Consider the following 23,840-nt stretch of genomic DNA (forward strand, 5'->3'; position numbering starts at 1 on the left):
TGGTTTAGGCGCGGTATCTGTAAGGTGCAAAAAGCGGCAATTGTCACGGAATAAGGAAACGTTCGAAGTTATCCACTTGAGTACAAAAAGAAATCCGTTAAATTTCGGTTACGCGATAAATCACACAAATATAAATGATTTCAAATTGGCTAAATACCTAGGAATTACAGTTGCGAAGAACTTAAATTGGAACGATCACATATATGATTTTGTGGGGAACTCAAAAAAAAAAAAAAGACTACGTTTTGTTGGGAGAACGCCTAGCAAGTGCAACAGCTCTGTTAAAGTGACTGCCTGCAGTATGCTTCTTTATCTTCTGCTAGAGTATTGTCGTACTGTATGGAATACTTACCACTTAGGATTGACGGAGGACATAGAAAAGTTCAAAGACGGTCAGCTCGTCTTTTATTATCTGAAATAGGGCAGAGAGTGTCACGAGTATAATAAGAGTTCGAATGGCAACCATTAAAACTAAGGCGTTATTCGTTGCGGCGAGATCTTTTCTCGAAATTTCAGTCACGAACTTTTTGGTGTGAATGCGAAAATATTTCATTGTCGCCTACCTACATAACGACAAATGACCATCAAAATACAAAAAAGAGAAATCCGGGCTCGTACAGAAAGATTTAAGTGTTCATTTTTCCAACGTGCTGTTAAGGAGATGAACGGCAGAGAAATAGTCTGAAAGTGTTTCGAAGAACCCTCTGCCAGACACTTAAGTGTGAATGCATGTAGATGCAGATAAGGCATAATTTGAATATTCCTTCTTGCATCGTTTTGGATTAAAAGTTATTTTGACAGTAATCGGTAGTTCGAACTGCGAGTGCAATTAATCTTTATTAGCGATATATCTTCTGGAATTCTATCAACCTCAATGATGGAAATTTTAGTGGTTTATTGTAAGAACATACAGTCAAAATCAGAGTACCCTGTTCTTAAAATTAAGTTCCCCCGACAACGGTTGATCGAACTATCTTGCAGTTTCTAAAAAGTAATCCAACCACTGGTATGCGAGTTTGGTCGTTACTATTTCCTATACTATGCATCAGTAATCATTGTGACTGGTGCATAGAAATATCTACTCTTGTACTGCATTATTATAAAATTGAACAACTGGAGTAAAGGAATATCACACTTTCATCCAGTCGACGATATGGTCGTCTGAGACGAACTACAGGTTCCGATTGTGGAAAGCCAGACAGATATTGCTCATGTTGCCTCCAAAGGAATCAAGTAAGGAAAGCCACAAAAACCTTAAATATAAACAGCCGGAAGGGAATCTGAACCTGGTTCTTTACAGAAAGTAGTTCGATATTTTCCTTGTATTTAAGAATGTGCAACTGCTCTCTGTCGAGGACAATGTTCGAAAAAACGAAATACGTTTAACGAATGTAGAATACACAGTTAAATTTTAATTTTTGTTTAATCAATCAGCATATGAAATAAGAATCATATTTTTGTGCTACCAGCTGGGCATAAACTCTTTTGCAAAAGGAAGTGAAATAGAGACCTTCATTAAACAATGTGTTCACTTGAGGCACAAAATGGAATAACGCGAGAAGAATAATACAAATGCCAGGGCACTGGAACGCAACTGGCGGTTCTCGCATTATGTATGAAAACAAAGAAGGCTTTTATTTCCAGCTACGTAAACATCCACACACTAAACATGTTGAAACGAATTAGTTTTTTCTTAATGTGTAACATTTCATTAACCTGAATTTTCATTCTACAGTGGAAGTCGCGTGGACAAAATAGTATTTCCTAACTTGTCTGTTCAAGTGTTTTTATACTTAAAATTCGTGATACATTATGCATTCATTTTATAAAATTGCTGTTAAAAACAAGGTTACCTTATACCGTTTTCCTTTGCTCTTTTCATTAATGATTTCCTTATTCAAAGTTTCTCATTATTAAAAATTACTCACCCATGTAGAATGTCACGGTGCTAACATTTATAAAAGCTAAGCATGCTTTCTAAGACGGACAAAGTGATTGTGTTTCGGAAAAAAATCTGTTACTGTATTTTTAACCTCTGGTCTGCCAAGTGGCATCATAACCGATATCGAATGTTGAGAAAGTCGTTGTCGGAAGATATATTTAAACAGGAATCAAATAAAGAAACATCCGTTCACGGTAAGTTTCCGAGAATCCGAATCTGGTTACGATCCCACTGTGTCGCCCTAGGGTGGAAAATTACAGTGAAACCATTTTACTAAATTTATCTCACCTGAGAGCAGACTTGTCGATATTATCCCCCTATTCCACTTTCTCCGTTTCTCACGGATAATTTTCCATGAGTGCCTCTCTCCATTTATTAAGATCTACTAATGTGTTAGTATTACAGTTTGTTCCTGTTAATAATTTCACTAGATAATTTGAAGTATTTTTTTTTCACTTGCGGTGATACACATGTTTTATCATACAGTGAAGAGTTTCATGACCGGATGTTTCAGCTGCTGAGAATTCTTCCGGGTTGTATGGCCATGGTCCATGGAACTTTTCTATCCTTGGCGTTTCGTTCAAAGCTACGTTGGACATCTTCGGAGGCGCAACCAGGAGTACCTCCGAAGATGTCCAACGTAGCTTTGAACGAAACGGCAGGCATAGAAAAGTTCCATGGACGACGGCCATACAACCCGGAAGAATTGTCAGCAGCTGACACATATTTTAGTTGAAAGACTGAAAAACCGTAAGCGAAAAAATATTTGCGAAATCGAGTTTAGTTATTCCGACTTTTGTCCTGTTCACGCAGTATAGTCCACATTATTTGTACTTCGAACCACGGGCTAAAATTTCGAAATTTTTCTGTATATTTGATGTTGCTGTTGGTGTAATTCGGGTCTTTCCGATGAGACATAGACTGCATTTCGAGATTTTACGAACATATATTGTGAAATTAAACTTTGCAGTTACAGTAATGACACCACGATTGAATCTACAGGTAGTTACTCCCATTTTTCATGGAGTTATCGTAATGTGGAACAATGTTTCCTATACCTTCTCTGTAGAAGTGCGAAATTTGTCGTAGGAGCTGCTCTTTCACAGTATCACGCACGGCTTGTTCCTTTGAGGCACTGACCTTTCACGCCCTCTTTTAAGGGACCAAACACGAAATAATCGGAGGGCGATTGGTCCACACAGTAATATTCGGCACCTACCACTGGAGAGAAGTAAGAGTCTCTAGTGCTGCACCAGCAGCGGATTGTCATATGGTGACGCAAAATTACACGATGTTAGAATTTTCTTTGTCACCTAAGTGCCCAAGAAGAAAGGGTTGGTCACAGTAGTGATGGGCGCCGATTGTGGTCTCAACGGATGTCCACACGAAGATCAATAACATCTTGATCTCGAAAATGAGCTCAACGTTTTCCCACGTCACAGCAGACGCCTGAAGTTTCTTTGGCTAGGATGACGATGGACGTCTCCACGACGCATTCATTATGTTGTTGGAAACGATGACACCATATTTCAACCACTGCCATAATGCAATATATAACTACTGTCCTATCATGCTACAGGATTGGTCACGTCTGTCTGTCTACTCGCTCCGAATGTATTGGGGGAACTATGCACTCAGAATTTACTGATACTCCACTTATCTGCACAGAATCAAATCTGCAATACGGCGGCAGTACTTCACCAATCTTTCCTCCGCACTATTTAGACCATTCTGAAACTGCGCACAGCACTTCAGAGTAAGAAAAAACTGAATGAAGGAAGCAGTATCAGTGTTCAACGTCCAGGCGACGATGACATAATTAGATACGGAGCGTAATGTCAGGTCTAAAACAAGATTTAATATTTTTTTGTAAATATTGACGTATTTTACACAGTCATTAGAACTCACTAGAACATCTCTACTCCGTCGCTGACGGAATTTATTTCATTTCTTGTCTCGTGTTGATGAGCGACATAATCGAATTCTGACTTCACCTTTTCCATGATTACCATTGAAGACAGTAGGTTGCCAATAATGACGGATTCATTCAGTCACTATATTCAGAATAACATTTTTTCTACGGAAAGGCGGATGACCCTTAGGACGTTGCGATTCAAGTACTTTATGCAACTGCATGTTTGAATCATTAAAGTTAGGTAAAACGTACCTCCAAGCAGTTCTCATTTACGTATTTAGTCAATCTCCCTTCACTCATTGTTAGCGACCCTTATATTTATCTGATTTTAATTAAGACATAAGAGAGTAAGAAATTTATTGAGTGATGTTTCCGCATAGTAGATGATTGGCGACTGCGAGAATACAAAAGCAAGTGACATCACACGTGGAATAGCCCTGGATGCAAGCGCTGTTTCATCTGACTTACACACTGATCTGCCAGAACATTATGGCCACCTACGTAATAACCGGTATATCTACCTTTGGCACGAATAACAGCGGCGATGCCTAGTGGCATGGAAGCAGTCAGGCCTTGGTAGGTCATTGAAGGGAGGTGGCCCAATATCTGTACACAAAAATCACGTAATTCCCATAATTTCGGGGAAGGATGTGGGGGGGGGGGGGACGTCAATGACCTCTGACGCCACGTTCAATCACTTCCCAGATGTGTTCCACCGGGCTCAGACCTGGCGAGTTGGGGGCAGCATATCAATTGGAACTCGCCAATGTGTTCCTCGAGTCACTCCATCACACTCCTGGCCTTGTGACATGGCGCGTTATCGTGATGGAAAATGCCACTGTCGTCGGGAAACATGATTGTCATCAATGGTTGTAGGTGATCTGCAACCAGTGTGCGATACTCCTTGGCCTTGCACGAGTTCCACTTTACCCACGGAAGCCCACGTGAGTGTTGTCCAGTTCACCTGAAGGTTATCTCCGTCCCACTTATTGACACCGTTATGGAGCTGTTCCTCTGGAAGACCACCGATTCTCGCTCTCCCATCGGCTTGATGAAAGACGTATCGGGATTCATCAGACCATGCAACGCTCAGTGACAGCCCCAACGTCTTGTGCCGATGGTCACACTTCCGTTTCAGTTGTAGTTGCCGACGTCGAGGTGTTAATTAGCACATGCATGGGTCGTCAGCTGCAGAGGCCCATCGTTAAGTGTGTACGGTGGACAGTGTGTTCAGACACACTAAAACTTTGCCAGCCAGCATGAAAGTATGACATCGGTTCCGCCACAGTTCGCACCACGTCCTGTTTTACCAGTCTGCCCAACCTACTACGTCCGACATCTGGAACAAGGGTTGCCGCCCAAGCCGAAGACGTCTGGAAGTGGTTTCCACTTGGTTTCGCCACGTCTTGAAGACACTCACCATACCATTCCTCGAACAAATGGTTCAAATGGCTCTGAGCTCTATGGGACTCAACTGCTGCCGGCCGGTGTGGCCGAGTGGCTCTAGGCGCTACAGTCTGGAACCGTCGACCGAGACGGACGCAGGTTCGAATGCTGCCTCGGGCATGGATGTGAGTGATGTTCTTAGGTTAGTTAGGTTTAAGTAGTTCTAAGTTTTAGGGGACTGATGACCACTGCAGTTAAGTCCCATAGTGCACAGAGCCATTTGAACCATTTGAACTTAACTGCTGAGATCATCAGTCCCCTAGAACTTATAACTACGTAAAGCTAACTAACCTAAGGACATCACACACATCCATACCCGAGGCAGGATTCGAACCTGCGACATTGGCGTCGCACGGTTACAGACTGTAGATCCTAGAACCGCTCGGCCACTCCGGCCGGCACTCCTCGAACACCCGACAAGTCGTGCAGCTTACTAAATGCTCGTTGCGAGCCTCCAGTCCATCAGAACCTGATCTCGGTGAAAGTCAGATAGATTGCGCGCCTCCCTCATTCTATACACGGACAGCACATTCACTGATACTACACTCACCGTTCGTTTTTCTGACTAGCAGTCATTTGTCAGTAAGTGACGCTGACATCGTGTGTAAGGGCTTATATCGATAGTAGATCGGCGATCGTAATGTTCTGGTTGTTCTGTGTAAAGGTGCACTGCTGTATCGTCCAGAAAGCGCGGTGCCAAACCAACATATATCGACACCACAGATGTTAGTGAGGTATCGCTGCAGTCTCCCATGACATATGAGAGGCGCTCCTGGTGACCACACATCCCCTCTCAGCACAGCCCCAGTTCGAGACCTCAGCTACAGCAGTCACCACCATCGCGTTGGACAGTGACAGTCAAAATTTCTGATGTATTGTGCGTTCGTAAATGTTGCATTTTGTACTGCAACAAAAAAGTTCTCTAGTCATTGTCAGCAGTAAACTATCAAGCAATCCTGTGGCAAAGAACATCGTCTAAGTTAAGTAAATCTTTTTTCATTTATGTAATAAAGTGAACTAATATTAAATGTGCTGTAGTTTGATGGCCGGCCGCGGTGACTGATTAATTCTAGGCGCTTCAGTCCGGAGCAGCGCGATTGCTACGGTCGCAGGATCAAATCCTGGATGTGTGTGCTGTCCTTAGGTTAGGTTAGAACGCCTGGAGAAATTGAAGAATCACAGGTTTAAGTAGTTCTAGGGAACTGATGACCTCCGATGTTAAGTCCCATAACGCTCAGAGCCATTTGAACCATTTTATTTGTAGTTTGATGGGCCTTCTCACAGAGCAATCAGTGAACGCACAGTTACGGCTGGACGAAAGTAATTTCTTCTGGTCACAGTAATAACAATTACCTTGACAAACATTTAAAACTTGGTAATATATTATCACCAGATGTAATCGGAATCATAAATTAACTTACATTTTTGCAGTTTTAAATCTTCATTTCACATTACTTTTATTACGAATGACGGTACAGTGAGTTCCCCAAGAAGGGCAAGGCCGAAGGAAATCAGTGATGACTTTTTCTCAGAGAAGGTAGCCCGTCATTTTAGTAAACGATTTAGGAAAACCACGAAAAAGGTAAATCTGTACGTCCGGATGTGGATTTGAACCAAGATCTTCCCGAAAGGGAGTCCATTGTCTTACCAATGCACCACATTGGTCAGTACACTAACTGTTCTGCGTTTGAATTTCGTTTCTTCGTACAAGGTTTGCGTTCAACGATACATTTCACTGTAATTAGACTTTCGTGGCACAGTAGTTCAATTACGCAACACCTTACTTACTTTTACTTATGGCGACTCCATCAGGAGTTTCGTGTATCTCAGCCACCAGACCAGTATTAATAAAATTAGCTTCAGCATTGGTCATAGATTTCTACTTCAACGACTAATGCTGAGCCTCCCTTTGTTATTAGTACTTTTACGCATCCAGCACCTATCTCAGATGCTGCAAGTATTTGTTGTACGTGACGAAGCTGCCGTTCTTCTCGAATTCCCTGCATTTGTCTCACATCACTAACTTGGTTATCCCCAAACATCGTTACCAAATGGCAAATATTCCACCCTTTGTCTATGTTTTATTTGTAATGTACTGCTTAGCATCTCTATAATCACCTTTTACTTTCCATGTCCATCTGTTTTTGGGTCAGGAATATTTCTACGCCACTTTTTACGCACCTTATGTGTACTACTGAAGGACTTGTGATCAAATAAGATAGAAGTGATAGCTAGCATTCGTTCGAAATTTCTAGAAACATCGAGAGCTGTGTAAACCAAATAAATATATATGGAACTTATGAGAATGGAGATACACCATAAAATTTTAGGAAAAAGTTCGTGCACGCTTTCCCGACAACAGCAGGTGCACGTAAGTGCGAGAGCTTCCGCCAACCGCGCATCCATCTTACTCACAAGAAAAGCAAGACACGTTCGTAGTATTTGTGAACCTAGAAAAAGCGTTACAAAACGTAAAATGTTGCACGATGTTCAACATGTAGATACGTAGAAGCAAGCTATAGGGAAACTTGGTAATATACAGCAGATACATGGCCCATGTGGGAACACTAATAATGGAAGACCAAGAACAAAGCGTTTGGATTAAACATTGTATAAAACACGGATTCCAATTTTAACTACTGTAGTTGAAATCTATACATCGAAGAAACACTATCGGATGTACAGGTTCAAGAGGAGAATTAAAATTCCAAGTGGAAAACATTAATGGTAAGGTTCGCTGATTGATACCGTCAGTGATAGTGAAGAAAAATTACATGACTTCATGAATGAGTTGCACAGTTCAATACCTTCAAAGTCTGGATTGAGACACTAAACTGAAGAAACGAATGCAGGTTGTATTACAGGTATTCCCCACTAATGTCTATGTACTTATGTCATCGTGATGGCAGCTTCTGTATTTCCATAGAAATGCATTCTTTGACGGTATCCTGGTGCCACTGGGGACAACGGCATGTAGTTTGTTTTGGTGTAGTAATCATTAACCCGACTGACGTCTTTCATTGCATCGAATAGGGTACAGGCGCTAAGAGTCAGATTTGGAGAATGAGAAGGATGTGGCAGCACAGCTCACGCAAGGTGGCAATGGTTTGGTGGCGGTCATGTGGTCGCGCATTATCGTGTTGAGGCAGAACGCCATGGTCCTATTTTACGTAGCGGCTTTGTTGACTGCGTTGGCTGAGCTGGTGCAGTTAACTGCAGTACCTGTCACTACGGAGGGCCGTATTGGAACCAACCGACCAGCAGTATCCCTTCCAGGTCCAAGAACAGAGTCGCCATTTGTTTCCTCACAAATAGTCCAAGTCATAACTTACTTTCTTTTATGTAGTAGAAGAACCGTGACTCGTCGATCAGACACTCCATTGCGCTAGATCTGCACTGTATTGTCGCATCAACCGTTGGCATATATCCGCACCCTTCTGTTCCTGCGCATTGGTGCACACGTCATCCTTATCTTAAAAATCTCGTGGATGATGGTGTGGAGGGTTCCCTGGGATAGACCTATGGCCTTCTCCAGTTTATCAAACGTGATTCGCCAGCGCCCCATTATCAAGTTGTTGACTCGTAGAGTATTATTTAATTTTCTTGCAGTTTCTGGACGCCCAGTGCTTTAACGCCTTTCGTCACAATCCCTGTTGTCTCTGAACTCTGATAGCCAAAGGAAAAACAATATACTAATTAGTGCTGTTTCCCTATATTGGACTATTTACCTCACGTGGATGTCTTTCCTCCAGAGAATCCACACTGTCCAACGTTGATACTGTTGGTCTGCTTCGATGTTGTCTTACTGGTGTCCACTCGTGGACTCGCAAGCTGGGTCAAGGGCTGTTGTAAAGCGCCAGCTATGGGAAGCAGCATCACCAGCTTGTGGCCGTAAACATTATCACAATCTGTTTCACACAAACACCGACAAACTGCTTCTTTGGAGGAATTATAGTGATAGAACCTACCAAAATTGACAGAACTAAGTATATTTTCATGTTATTTGCCAAAGTATATGTGGAATTCTCTAAATTTACACTTGGTGTAACAAGCGGCAGATCTCTATAAATGTTGATACAGCCCATAGCAAAGAGACAGAACCCGATAGACTACGACTCTAAAGGTAGTGGTAAAAATCTGCAACACGTCAGCGTAAGAAAACGGTGCACAAACAGATATTCCGGCTAAGCGTATACATCTCCAGTGTTTGGAGTCCATATCAAGCGGGAATGATGGCAGGAAGCGAACGAATTCAGAGAAGCGCTGAGAGGACCATAACTGGTCGCTAAAACCCTCAGAAAAGTACCAGCCCAAACGTTATGACCACCTACCTTATAGCTGGTATGTCCGCCTACGGCAAGGATAACAGTGGAGACACGTCGTTACTTGGAAGAAATGAGGCCTTAGTAGGTCGCTCGAGGGAGGGGACGCCACATCTACACAAAAAAGTCTCTGGATTCCCGCAAACGCCTGGGAGCGAGCGATATGCTCTGAGGCCACGTTCAGTCACATCCCAGATGTGTTCGACTGGATTCATATCTGGCGGATTGAGGGGCCAGCACATCAATTGGAATTCGCCAAGCCGGCCGCGGTGGCCGTGCGGTTCTGGCGCTGCAGTCCGGAACCGCGGGACTGCTACGGTCGCAGGTTCGAATCCTGCCTCGGGCATGGGTGTGTGTGATGTCCTTAGGTTAGTTAGGTTTAAGTATTTCTAAGTTCTAGGGGACTTATGACCTAAGATGTTGAGTCCCATAGTGCTCAGAGCCATTTGAACCATTTTTGAATTCGCCAATGTGTTCCTCGAACCACTCCATCACTCTCCTGGCCTTGTGACATGGCGCGCTATCGTGATGAAAAATCCCACTGCAGAAGGGAAAATTATCGCCACGAAGGGGCGTAAGTGGTTTGCGACCAGTGTGCGATACTCCTTGGTCTTCATGGTGCCTCTTGCAAGCTCCAATGAACCCATCGACACCCACGTGAATGTTCCAAAGTGCAAAAAGAAGCTGCCGCCAGCTTGTTTTCGCACCACAGTACGGCTGTCAAGCAGCTGTTCCACTGGAAAATGACGGAATCGCGCCCTCCTATCGGCATGATGAAAAAGGTACCGGGATTCATCAGACCATGCAACGCTCTTTCACTGACTCAACGCCCTGTGCCGATGGTTGCGTGTCCATTTCATTAGTAGTTTCCGATGTCGTGGTGTAAACATTGGCACACACATTGGTCGTCGGCTGCGGAGGCCCATCGTTAGGAGTGTTCGGTGCAATGTATGTTCAGACACACTTGTACTCTGCCCAGCATTAACGTCTAATGTTGTTACCACCACATTTCACCACCAGTCCTGTTTTACCAGTTTGCCCGTCCTACGACGTCCAACACTGGTAATGTGAAACTTCCTGGCAGATTAAAACTGTGTGCCGGACCGACACTCGAACTCGGGACCTTTGCCTTTCGCGGGCAAGTGCTCTGCCGACTGAGCTACCCAAGCACGACTCACGCCACGTCCTCACAGCTTTAATTCCGCCAGTACCTCGTCTCCTACCTTCCAAACTTCACAGAAGCTCTCCTGCGAACCTTGCAGAACTAGCACTCTTGGTAATGTGGTTGACCGCCCAACCCCACGGCGTCTAGACGTGGCTTCACCTCATTTTCGTCACTTGTTGAGGACACTCAGAACAGGACTCCTCGAACAGCCGACAAGACGTTCAGTTTCCGAAATGCTCGTGCCGAGCCCCTGTGCCATCACAATCTGCCTTCGGTCATACTCAGATAGATTGCGCGCCTTCCCCATCCCACACAAGGATAGCACGCTGATGTTACAGGCACCGTGTGTGTGTCTGACGAGCAGTCATTCCTAACCAGGTGACGCTGCTATGTCCTGGACAGGTTTATACCGACAGTAGCTCGATTGTCGTAATGTTTCCACTGATCATTGTGTAGCACAGATGCACAGAGAACAGAAATGGAGACCTATGGCAAAGAGGCTAAGTTCCTTGCCTAAGGGCATTATTAGGTTACATGCTGCTTTGTACTGGCGTACAAAGCTTACTGGATAGCTATGGAGAAGTATAGACAATAAAATGACATTTGAATGGTAATGGCCATCGCAACACTGTCCTCGTCGATTACCATCAAAGAAAAGGTCACCCAACGGCATTGCATCAGTTGCAGGAGCACAAAAATCTCAGTCTGACAAATAATTTTGAAAGGAGCCTACGACTTAATGTTTACTTAACAGCCTCCTACGAATATTACCAACTTTCGCGTTCTACTGAGACTATAATCTGCGGATATTAAGGCATCGGAAAAGACCGTATTGCATGTAATTACCTGACTTATTCACTCCAGTTACACAGTTCGTCCCAGCACATTAAGAGACGAGGCGTCAGTTCTTGATCGGGTGCCTTTGTCTGAAATGGAGGTAACGTAGAAATTTCGCAGGTGTTACAGTTATTTTAATCACGACATTGGCTTGTGGATAAAATCAAAATCTTCATCTCAAAGTCACGTGCTCACAACGATCTGTACCCCACACGCAGTGTAATGGATATATCTCACAATAAGACTTTTCATGCAAAACTGAAAATAAATAAGAAGTAATTAGTCTTCACTGCTCGCTTCAATAGGGATCCATATTGCTGCCGACGTCACGCGTACCCCACGTCAAGATTTTACACGTACCGCTTCCTGGGGCATTGTTCATAGCAAGCTGGCTACACACAAAATGGTTTATGCTGCTCATATATTTTCTTTTTTAACAAAGTTATTGCCACATTATTTTAATGGAAATGAAATGAGCGTTCGGCGTCATTGGCCGGGAGGCCCCTTGCGGAGCAGGTCCAGCCGCCTTGGTGCAGGTCTTATTACATTCGACGCCACATTGGGCGACCTGGGGACCTGGGAATGAAATGATGAAGACAACAGAACACCCAGCCCCTGAGCGGAGAAAATCTCCGACCCAGCCAGGAATCGAACCCGGGCCCGTAGGACGGCAATCCGTCACGCTGACCACTCACCTATCGGGGCGGACATTATTTTAATGAACGCTTTCAAAAGCGTTTATTAATGGGAGACCATTTATCTTTTTGTTGTCTCTAATTTGTTTTCTTTAATCAATAAATTATTTTGAATTATATGTTTTGGCCCGCTAACCGTATCACAGTTGCCAATCAGGATGTAGCATGCTCTGCTGCTCCAACATCAGCTTTTAGCAGGGGCTCACCGAACTGTAGAGACACGTGCAGACTAACACGTTGCAGCTTTCGTTGATCACAAGAACCCAAAAATTCTTTTATGTGGCATTGGTTGCCTGATACAACACGTAAGATTCTTTGGATGAAAGAAATTAATCACAGCTGCAAGAGCCAGAAATGTTACAAACCGTACCAACACTTGCCTTAAGTGATCATATATATTATTTCGCAAGCCGACATCCCTTTTTCTCAATCCATAACGATCGTACAGCGATGGACGAGATATAATTAGAAAGGTTTCTAAACCGGATTATGACAATGCGTACAAGTGTTACACTAAAACCTTCTATTTCTGGAAAATTTTAATGCAAAAGAAACTTTTAACTGACAAAGGCAAAAGAGCATCAAGGATACTCACCTTGAAATCTATATTTTAAAAAGGCAACTTATTAACCACGAATATGAGACTTCCTTTTCATATCATCTCATTACAAATTTCATTTTATTTTTTTAACGTACTTATTAACTGTATAGTTTGTATAAAATATTGTCACACATAACAAACGCGACCACTACGATAGTCCATTATCTCTGCCTGCCTTACAAGCTAGCGTTTCTAAGCAAATACCCTTTCCGAAATTACAAACATATCATTTCCACCTTGAATTGTGTTTTACCTATTGCTACTCGTTCCTAACGTGCTTACATAAAGTATGAAGAGCCATTGAAATCTCAAAATGGACTTACAAATTTATTGTGGCCTAAGTGATAAACCAGGGAAAAAGCGGGCACTACATACTAAGCTATAGATTTTACATTTTCTACAGTTGTGAATCCGTGCATTGACAACCGATTGCATCCTGTAGAAGTCTTATATGCACTAGATCCGTCAGGATTACCGGCTCAAAACTTTTGCTGACGAAACTACTTTGTCTTGTTGATAAGAAACGTGAATGCTAAACAGGACTCAGTCAGTGGAATACGCATAGTTGTAACAAAACTCAATGAATTTACAATTAGTATTCAGCTCATTGATACCGAGAAAACTGTTCGAATATTACGAATAAAGTTAATATAATCAAATGCAAACACGCTTTTCCAGTTGAGAAGAATATTAAAACTGCATTTGCAATCGCGGGCGCATGCTTCAAAGAGCAGGATTTTATTGGCCGAATCCCGTCTTTACTCAAGAACAATTTTATGTAGCCTTTCCAAGCGTAACTAAATCAGTTAACATTTTTGTATCCCTTGAAGAAGAATAAAGTACACTAAGCTTACATTCTTATGCCAAATATCGCTTACAGCGAGGTATTCTAATGCTCTGTAAAGAATTTTGTATAAAATTATGTACATGGTAATGAATAGACGAGGGTGTAACATATTAATCATTATCATTTCACGACATTTAGTTCATTTTAAACATGTTTTCTTCTCATTGCCACAACTACCGTTATTCTAACGACTACAGTTATTCCAAATACTATCATTATTTAAAATCATAAAAGTGCGAAAGTTTCGCACTATCCTCTGGTTTAAGAGTGATTTAAGGGAACTATAGAAAATCTAAATCTGTAATTTTCTGGCAGATTACATTCGTGAGCGGAATCTTGTCTTTCCTGGAAGTGCTCTGAGCTATACAAAACGCTTCTGTCCGGCTTCAGTTCTACATTTATGTTTCTCCCGCTTTCGAATCTGGTGGAAATGAAGCTTACGGGATGTGGAGTGACCCGCGCCTAGATCGATCGGTAGTGCCAGGGAAAGGGAGCTTATGGGCTCAAGTTTCCGTCCAGCATATAATTTAATTTATCGAAGTTGTAGGACAGCACACACACACACACACACACACACACATCAATAGAAAGGAGTGAAATGATTTCACCACTTTGCCACTTTTCACGGGGGGGGGGGGGGGGGGGTGGAGGAGGGTGGTCGGCTGTTTGAGAAATCCTCCGATGGAAACAAGGTAAGCTAATTAAAGACGAAAGAGGACGATTTACGAAGAAATGACAGCCACTGTTTAACGTCCTGTCGATGACGAGGATTGGAGGAAAGATGGAGAGTGATATTGGCCTGGAGAAACCGCGTACAGCATGAATCGGGATGGCAGGACGAGAATTTGAACCACACTCTTACCGAACAGGAGTCCAGGGTCATATACTACTGAGTCACATCGCTCCGTAAGAGCACCTGGTCTTTCTTACCCAACATCATCTTGAGAAAATAAAATGCCTTTTCTCGAAGGACGTCCGTTCAAAGTCCCCAAGCACCTCTGATACTTGCTACTGGGCTTATGGCTGATCCCTTATATCTTTAGCTTTCTGCCATAAAGTGTTTACAATTATGATTCTGAAGGACCCAGGGCATTTCGATAATCACTCAGAGAGTTCCACAGTAACTTTCTGAGGATACGATCTGTCGATATAGATTATAAAACATTCGTGGAAATTCATCTGGAAATTTTTATTTATAATGCCACTGAAGCAACATTGTTCCTGAACCTTTACACGAAACGCATAGTCGTAACCTAACTTTCTAAACGGAAAACGTATTTTCCGTCTTCAGCTAGCGTGGTGACACTGTTCAAAAAATCGGATGTTCGTGCCTCGGCAATGCAATCTGTGTGCTGTTACCTCGCTCCATTTTGGTAGGGCTTTAGGGCTGATTGTACAAACTCCTGTTGTCAGTCGTTTAATCTCTAATCTCGGAATGCAGCGGGAAACGTGTTTTAACAAACCGGAATAACGCCTAACTGGAGTATAAACTCGGGATAATTTAACTGTCGTTTTCGGGGCGGATTTGCAAGTTTATCTGGTTTAACTGGGGGATATTTTTGGCGACGGGAGGAACAATTACAGAGTCCAACTCGGACTACGAGATTATGGCAGAATTCTTTGTCGGAATGAGAAAGGAGAGTAAAGTTAAACGTTGTCCCAGTTATATTGAAGAATATATCTAGATTTCGTCTGGGGAAATAAGCTGTCCGATGTCTATAACATCTTGTCAGTTAGAAACTGGAGCATACAAGTGAAAGATCAGACTACTGTCGTGTTTCCTAACATATACTGAGTATTTGTAGTAATATGCATTTCATATCAGTATTGGTGAATACTATACCATCGTGTAATTTAAATAAACTTTCTGAGTGAATATAACCATTGGTACAGAAATAATCTCGTTTATCTGGCAAAATCTCGTCATTCCTGGCCTCCATTAGTTTGAGTTTTCGTGTAGCAGCGAGTTTAATGGAAACTAGTGTCCCAAATTCACTCGGCCACATCACTTGTATAGTATAAAATATTGTTCACTCTTATCTCCCATTGGAACAACAACTTTACGTCTTATAGTGGAAATATCGGGACAAAGGCCATTATTGCTTCAGGGCTACAAAATTGCCTCCCACGAAGCATTATTCCTATAACATGTAAACTACACTACCGGCCGTTAAAATTGCTACACCAAGAACAAATGCAGCTGATAAATATATTATACTAGAACTGACATTTGAATACATTTTCACGCAATTTGGGTGCATAGCTCCTGAGAAATCAGTACCCAGAACAACCACCTCTAGCCGTAATAACGGCCTTGATACGCCTGGGTATTGATTCAAACAGAGCTAGGATGGCGTGTACAGGTACAGCTGCCCATGCAGCTTCAACACGATACCACAGTTGATCAAGAGTAGTGACTGGCGTTATGTAACGAGCCAGTTGCTCGGTCACCATTGAACACACGTTTTCAATTGGTGAGAGATCTGGAGAATGTGCTGGCCAGGGCAGCATTCGAACATTTTCTGTACAAATGAAGGGCCCGTACAGGACCTGCAACATGCGGTCGTGCATTATCCTGCTGAAATGTAGGGTTTCGCAGGGATCGAATAAAGGGTACAGCCACGGGTATAACACATCTGAAATGTAACGTCCACTGTTCAAAGTGCCGTCAATGCTAACAAGAGGTGACCGAGACGCGTAACCAATGGTACCCCATACCATCGCCCCAGTATGTCGATGACGAATACACGCTTACAATGTGCGTTCACCGCGATGTCGCCAAACACGGATGCGACCATCATGATGCTGTAAACAGAACCTGCATTCATCCGAAAAAATGACGTTTTGCCATTCGTGCACCCAGGTTCGTCGTCGAGTACACCATCGCAGGCGCTCCTGTCTGTGATGCAGCGTCAAGGGTAACCGTAGCCATAGTCTCCGAGTTGATAGTCCATGCTGCTCCAAACGTCGTCGAACTGAACGTGCAGATGGTTGTTGTCTTGCAAACGGCCCCATCTGTTGACTCAGGGATCGAGACGTGGCTACACGATCCGTTACAGCCATGCGGATAAGATACTTGTCGTCTCGACTGCTAGTGATACGAGGCCGTTGGGATCCAGCACGGCGTTCTGTATTGCCCTCCTCAACCCACCGATGCCATATCCTGCTAACAGTCATTGGATGTCGAACAACGCGAGCAGCAATGTCGCGATACGATAAGCCGCAATCGCGATAGGCTACAATCCGACCATTATCAAAGTCGGAAACGTGATGGTACGCATTTCTCCTCCTTACATGAGGCATCACAACAACGTTTCACCAGGGAACACCGGTCAACTGCTGTTTGTGTATGAAAAATCGGTTGGAAACTTTCCACATGACAGCACGTTGTAGGTGTCTCCACCGGCGCTAACCTTGTGTGAATGCTCTGAAAAGCTAATCATTTGCATATAACAGCATCTTCTTCCTGTCAGTTAAATTTCGCTTTTGTAGCACGTTATCTTCTTGGTGTATCAATGTTAACGGCCAGTGGTGTATTTGTTTGTATTCAAGCTACCTTAAACAGTATATAATTAACAGGATACTTAGTAGCTTTTGTTTTCGTCCATATTTAACATAAAATAATAGTTTGCGTTGTAATGGCATTGTCATTCACCTAATATGAATTTTATTTGTAGAATCTACATAATTATAACATGTGGAAAGCGCGGGTGGCAAGCTGTGTTTTTAAATTTGTATGGATTGTCTGACGAATTGCCTCATGTAGTCCTTTTTTTCTGTCAGAAATTGTTCCACCAATGGGCCACATACTACTGACACTCAGATAATTTGCCTCTAGCTATTTTCTTCTGTTCACTGGTAACTTCGTTGTTATAGACAAACGGACAGCCAGCAAGATAATTAAAAGGGCGTGTATGGCAATGCGCAGCATGCACAAGAAACAGTCTTGTTAATTATTTCAGATCCTTGTTGGAATCAAATTAAAAGGAAAGACAGATGTCCGTAGTGTAATATATTTTTGTTCTGAAACCATTTGTTTTATTTTTTATTTTCCAATGATAATTTTGAGCTTTATGCTCTTGTTCTAAATAATATAACTCATACTCCTTCCTCTGATCCTTTGCATGCTACATTTGACGTAGCACCATCTGCAACATGGAATTCTGTCACATTCGATAATAGGTATTTCACAATGAAAAAAATTGACAGTTTTTTAGCTGAGATGATTGCACAGAACAAGGAGGAACGCAGTGAACGTGTCTCATCTCCTGTTACTTGCCCCTCCTCCCTGACTACATGTAGCTGCTAGAGACGATTGCACAAGTTATAATTATGCATACAACAGTTACCGTTCCGCAAACATTTAGGTCAGATACAATAACATCAGCCTTTAGTTTTGATATGTGCTATAGGTACGTTTCTACTCCAGCAGTATAAAGAGTGTGATAGTTGTTCATTGTAAATATTGGCAACTTATTAATGATATGTGCCACAATCCAATCATTAGTAATCATCACATGACTGAAATAGGGTATATACACTCCTGGAAATTGAAATAAGTACACCGTGAATTCATTGTCCCAGGAAGGGGAAACTTTATGGACACATTCCTGGGGTCAGATACATCACATGATCACACTGACAGAACCACAGGCACATAGACACAGGCAACAGAGCATGCACAATGTCGGCACTAGTACAGTGTATATCCACCTTTCGCAGCAATGCAGGCTGCTATTCTCCCATGGAGACGATCGTAGAGATGCTGGATGTAGTCCTGTGGAACGGCTTGCCATGCCATTTCCACCTGGCGCCTCAGTTGGACCAGCGTTCGTGCTGGACGTGCAGACCGCGTGAGACGACGCTTCATCCAGTCCCAAACATGCTCAATGGGGGACAGATCCGGAGATCTTGCTGGCCAGGGTAGTTGACTTACACCTTCTAGAGCACGTTGGGTGGCACGGGATACATGCGGACGTGCATTGTCCTGTTGGAACAGCAAGTTCCCTTACCGGTCTAGGAATGGTAGAACGATGGGTTCGATGACGGTTTGGATGTACCGTGCACTATTCAGTGTCCCCTCGACGATCACCAGTGGTGTACGGCCAGTGTAGGAGATCGCTCCCCACACCATGATGCCGGGTGTTGGCCCTGTGTGCCTCGGTCGTATGCAGTCCTGATTGTGGCGCTCACCTGCACGGCGCCAAACACGCATACGACCATCATTGGCACCAAGGCAGAAGCGACTCTCATCGCTGAAGACGACACGTCTCCATTCGTCCCTCCATTCACGCCTGTCGCGACACCACTGGAGGCGGGCTGCACGATGTTGGGGCGTGAGCGGAAGACGGCCTAACGGTGTGCGGGACCGTAGCCCAGCTTCATGGAGACGGTTGCGAATGGTCCTCGCCGATACCCCAGGAGCAACAGTGTCCCTAATTTGCTGGGAAGTGGCGGTGCGGTCCCCTACGGCACTGCGTAGGATCCTACGGTCTTGGCGTGCATCCGTGCGTCGCTGCGGTCCGGTCCCAGGTCGACGGGCACGTGCACCTTCCGCCGACCACTGGCGACAACATCGATGTACTGTGGAGACCTGACGCCCCACGTGTTGAGCAATTCGGCGGTACGTCCACCCGGCCTCCCGCATGCCCACTATACGCTCTCGCTCAAAGTCCGTCAACTGCACATACGGTTCACGTCCACGCTGTCGCGGCATGCTACCAGTGTTAAAGACTGCGATGGAGCTCCGTATGCCACGGCAAACTGGCTGACACTGACGGCGGTGGTGCACAAATGCTGCGCAGCTAGCGCCATTCGACGGCCAACACCGTGGTTCCTGGTGTGTCCGCTGTGCCGTGCGTGTGATCATTGCTTGTACAGCCCTCTCGCAGTGTCCGGAGCAAGTATGGTGGGTCTGACACACCGGTGTCAATGTGTTCTTTTTTCCATTTCCAGGACTGTATATGCCGAAGAACACCAAAACTGGATGCACAAATATATTCAGTAATTCAGCAAATGTACTTTTTGCAGGTCTCCTATTGGCTGCTGGAATGAATTAATTATTCTAAGTCATAAATGCAGCTGCAACCTTGCCAGTAAAAATCTCAGAATTGATCAGCAAATCAATCTCCAAGATGTCAGTACTGTCAGAGTTTATTGGAGACTCTGAAAAGACTAAGAAAAATATGCAATGAAGAACAAACAGTAATTATTTTACAAACCAGACCACATTTCAAAATTGCTTCTGTATTATGTGTGTACTGCAATTCATTTGTCATCTACCCTACAAATACAGTTGATGGAATATTATCTTACATAGAAATGTTTCATCTGAATCGAACTGGTTGTGGCGTCCTTTTGTTGACAACTTCATCACGTCGTGTATTTTAGTGCACACAATTTGGCCACGTATGGCCTACCACCAACTTGTAGACTCTGTTACCTTTTCTGTGCAAAATACTTAGGTGTTCCTTTCTTTAAAAACCGTACTTCAGTTATACATGCTCTGTCCATCTATTTGAAGCTGTTTGCGAATTGAAACTGTTGCATATTCCTATGCTTATTCGGATATTTAGAAATATCTCTTATTGATCAAACAACAAATATCAGTTTCTAATTACAGAATAGATCGTTACGTTGTACTCGAAGTACCATCCGAGCCTAGTTAAATGTTTTGCACTAATCTTTTCATTGCTTGAGATCGCTTTAATTTTCGTGTTTTCCACTGCGCTCTTGAGCTCGTTTCCAGAGTAGACCATCCTGAAAGTATCCTAAAAGAATTTTATTGTCATGTGGAACGCTTATCGCTCGTATTAAACACGCTACTTCTGCAGACGACGACTAAACGAATATCAAAGAGCTGCCCGAATATATGCAGCTTGCTCTATTGCTGTCGCCAACTTAACTCTACGGGAACTGTACTCCGGGAATGAAATGGCATCGTACAATGCGCACTCCCATTTATACCGTCATTAGCCTATTCCTCAGTTAGCTGTTCTTGGACTGTAGCCGAGGTTGTACTACCGGGCCTTAGTCCACTGACTGAAAGGACTTTTACACTATCTGTTACCAACTGGAAAGCTTATGCAACTTAGGAAACTTCTGCTCACTGAGCCAACCCTCCTGAAAGCACGCGTAGAGAGTTCCGTGAAATGGAAGGAAGAAGAAGGGAACAGAATTCGTCCTTTGGTCTATTCCGCCAAATTTCCCACATAGCATTTTGTTAGGAGTCTCTCCGATGGCAAGTTCCTTTTTCTCTTCTTACTACTTGTCCTCTGTGGTGTTCAGAAGTCCGTTGTTGTCAACTTCATTCGATTCGATGATGTCCTCCATACTACGAAATTGGAATGTGCTTTCTCCGGTTTATAAGAATAAGTGAAGAGTTAATTTAGTATATTTTCGGATTATAATTTCAGAACTGTCCGAATTCTTTATCTCAAATTAATTTCTTATTGCTTTCGTTCCTTTACACTAAATAGGCAGCAGTATTCACACTTTCCTTATGATGTGGGTAGCCTGTTGTGCACCATAACGTAAAACATTCTAAACCGTTGAAATTATGTTTTATATCTTTTATGTGTGACACAAAGAGAATCAAGATAACTGGAAAGGTATACATGTAATGTTTGTGGTTATATGTGAATGCTGATAGTATTTTGGAACAAAGCACAATGCATGAAAATATATGTGAAGAAAAGTGACTTAATCAGTCGCATGACACTACTGGTGAAAGATGTCGATCTCATAGCTCTAGCTGCAACACTGCTACAGCCGCAAACACCTTAATGAAAGCAACAGTACGGTATATCTGGTAAGAGGAGCCTGTGACGTCATTGTTACAGGTCATAGTTATGTCGCTTCATATTACCGTAAGGGTGTTAATCCTGAATTTTATAGTACGTTTGATAGAAATACTGCTCTACTCGAAACGATTTGTCTACATCTGGTAGATATCTGCAGGCAGCATCTTCAGCTCCCTTCAGGCTCAGACACCCATTCATAAATCTCTCAAACGCGCATTTATATTCACCAGCGGTGTGAAATGTGAATTCTGAAGCACGAATTTTATATTCGGGAACTCTCCGACCAGCGAGAGCTAAATCCGATACTCCTAAAATTTATTGGCCAACCGTGGGGCTGTTAAAAACTTCCGTGACGTATTTAATTATTTGAGACTACGTTCTGCAATAAAGGTAGTTTCTCGTGGCTCCCCATGGGAGATAACGATAGGATTTATTTTGCAAAAGTGCGCTCAGAGTAACGATTTCTGCTCACACTCTTATAGTTTTCTAATAGTTATTCACTTGTAATAGAGACCTTAAAAACATAGCTGACATGGATAACAGTAAAATAAAGATATTTTAATCAGATTGTACAAAACTGAGATTCGTTCTATCTATCAATTTTTAGGAATATCTTCCTTTCCATTCTATTCCCACTCATAGACACGTGTTCATCTTGGCTGTTTATAACCGCTTCAGATGTGTTTTGGTCTCTTATTACTGTATCACTACCGGTTTCGTGGCGTTAAAGCCACATCTTCAGATGACTGACTTTTGTGTTTCTTATGAAGATCTCAAGAAGAGAAAAGTGGGTAACTTTCCGTAAGACCCCCGTGTTGTGGATTGGCAAGACAGCCAACCCACTATGAGAGGAAGCCGAAAGGCACGCGTTTTAGCTCACGCAGGCTGGCGTGAGGTCTGGAACAGGTCAAGGAAATTATACTAGCAAAAAACATACGTAGCTGCTGAAATACTTAACTTTAATCCATAATTGGTGAACATCGCTCTTGACGGTACATGTTTTACAGCATCAATAGTAACTGGTAATGGCGCCTTACTAGGTCGTAGCAAATGACGTCACTGAAGGCTATGCTAACTATCGTCTCGGCAAATGAGAGCGTATTTTGTCAGTGAACCATTGCTAGCCAAGTCGGCTGTACAACTGGGGCGAGTGCTAGGAAGTCTCTCTAGACCTGCTGTGTGGCGGCGCTCGGTCTGCAATCACTGATAGTGGCGACACGCGGGTCCGACGTTTACTAACGGACCGCGGCCGATTTAAAGGCTACCATCTAGCAAGTGTGGTGTCTGGCGGTGACACCACACCCCGTATTCTATTTACGTGGCACCCAGTAGCTGATGAGGTATTATTTCACTTTATTTTCACATGTTTTAATATTTATGGAATATTAGATGGCGTTACACACTTCAATAGCCGACTGTGATACATGCAGATGTCACAAGTTATTAATCATCATATTCTAGTGCTAAGCAAAAACGTGTTATAAAAGTATAAAAAATCATGTTATAAGGATGTTATGAGGCTTACTTCTCCCTCTGTATCGTTGAACTTGTTGCAAAAGCAACACAGGAAGTTTATACGTGGTAGATACTCATTAATAAACCTCGTCGTTTATTTTGAATTCGGCACAGTGCCCTGTCCGCCGCAAAGCATTAGAAAAAAAGGAGACTCGAAATGCTGGGGCGACACAGTACAGAAACGCTGCCTAGAGTTCCAACTCGGCTTCACAACGTTTAATGTCCGAGGGAGCACCCGACTGCTGCCAGTAATTAGACGTGGCTCCTGTCAGGCTGTTTCGAACCCCTGTGTTGTATCTTAATTTTATTTCCAAGTCTTTCGAGCACCTTCCAAATCCGTTCTGTTCGGAGCAAACAAAAAACAATATTTTGAAAGGGTGTTTCTGTCTTAAGTGAAATCTGCAATCTGAAGAAGCAGACTATCATGCAGAAACAACTGTACATGTGTACTTGCAATAAAGAAACGTGGTTTTCCTAGATATCCTGCAAATTATGCTGCTGTGATACTGGTACAACTAAATGAAGTAATTTCTGTTAACATTTATTACCAAAAAGCACCAATAAGGAGTAGTTTCATTCATGTAGTATCTAATATTCTGCAAATAATCCGCTTTTTCAAGCATGAAACCGTAATTTCCCTGCAGATGGTGCTAGCCGTAAGTGTAGCGGCGGTGAGACCGCGTTGGCAGCACCACCTGCTCCCTGTATCAGCTGACGACGAAAGTCAATTCACAGTAACCCAAGTTTCATATA

Source organism: Schistocerca cancellata, chromosome 1 (genome assembly GCF_023864275.1).
Source record: "Schistocerca cancellata isolate TAMUIC-IGC-003103 chromosome 1, iqSchCanc2.1, whole genome shotgun sequence".
Lineage (NCBI taxonomy): Eukaryota > Metazoa > Arthropoda > Insecta > Orthoptera > Acrididae > Schistocerca > Schistocerca cancellata.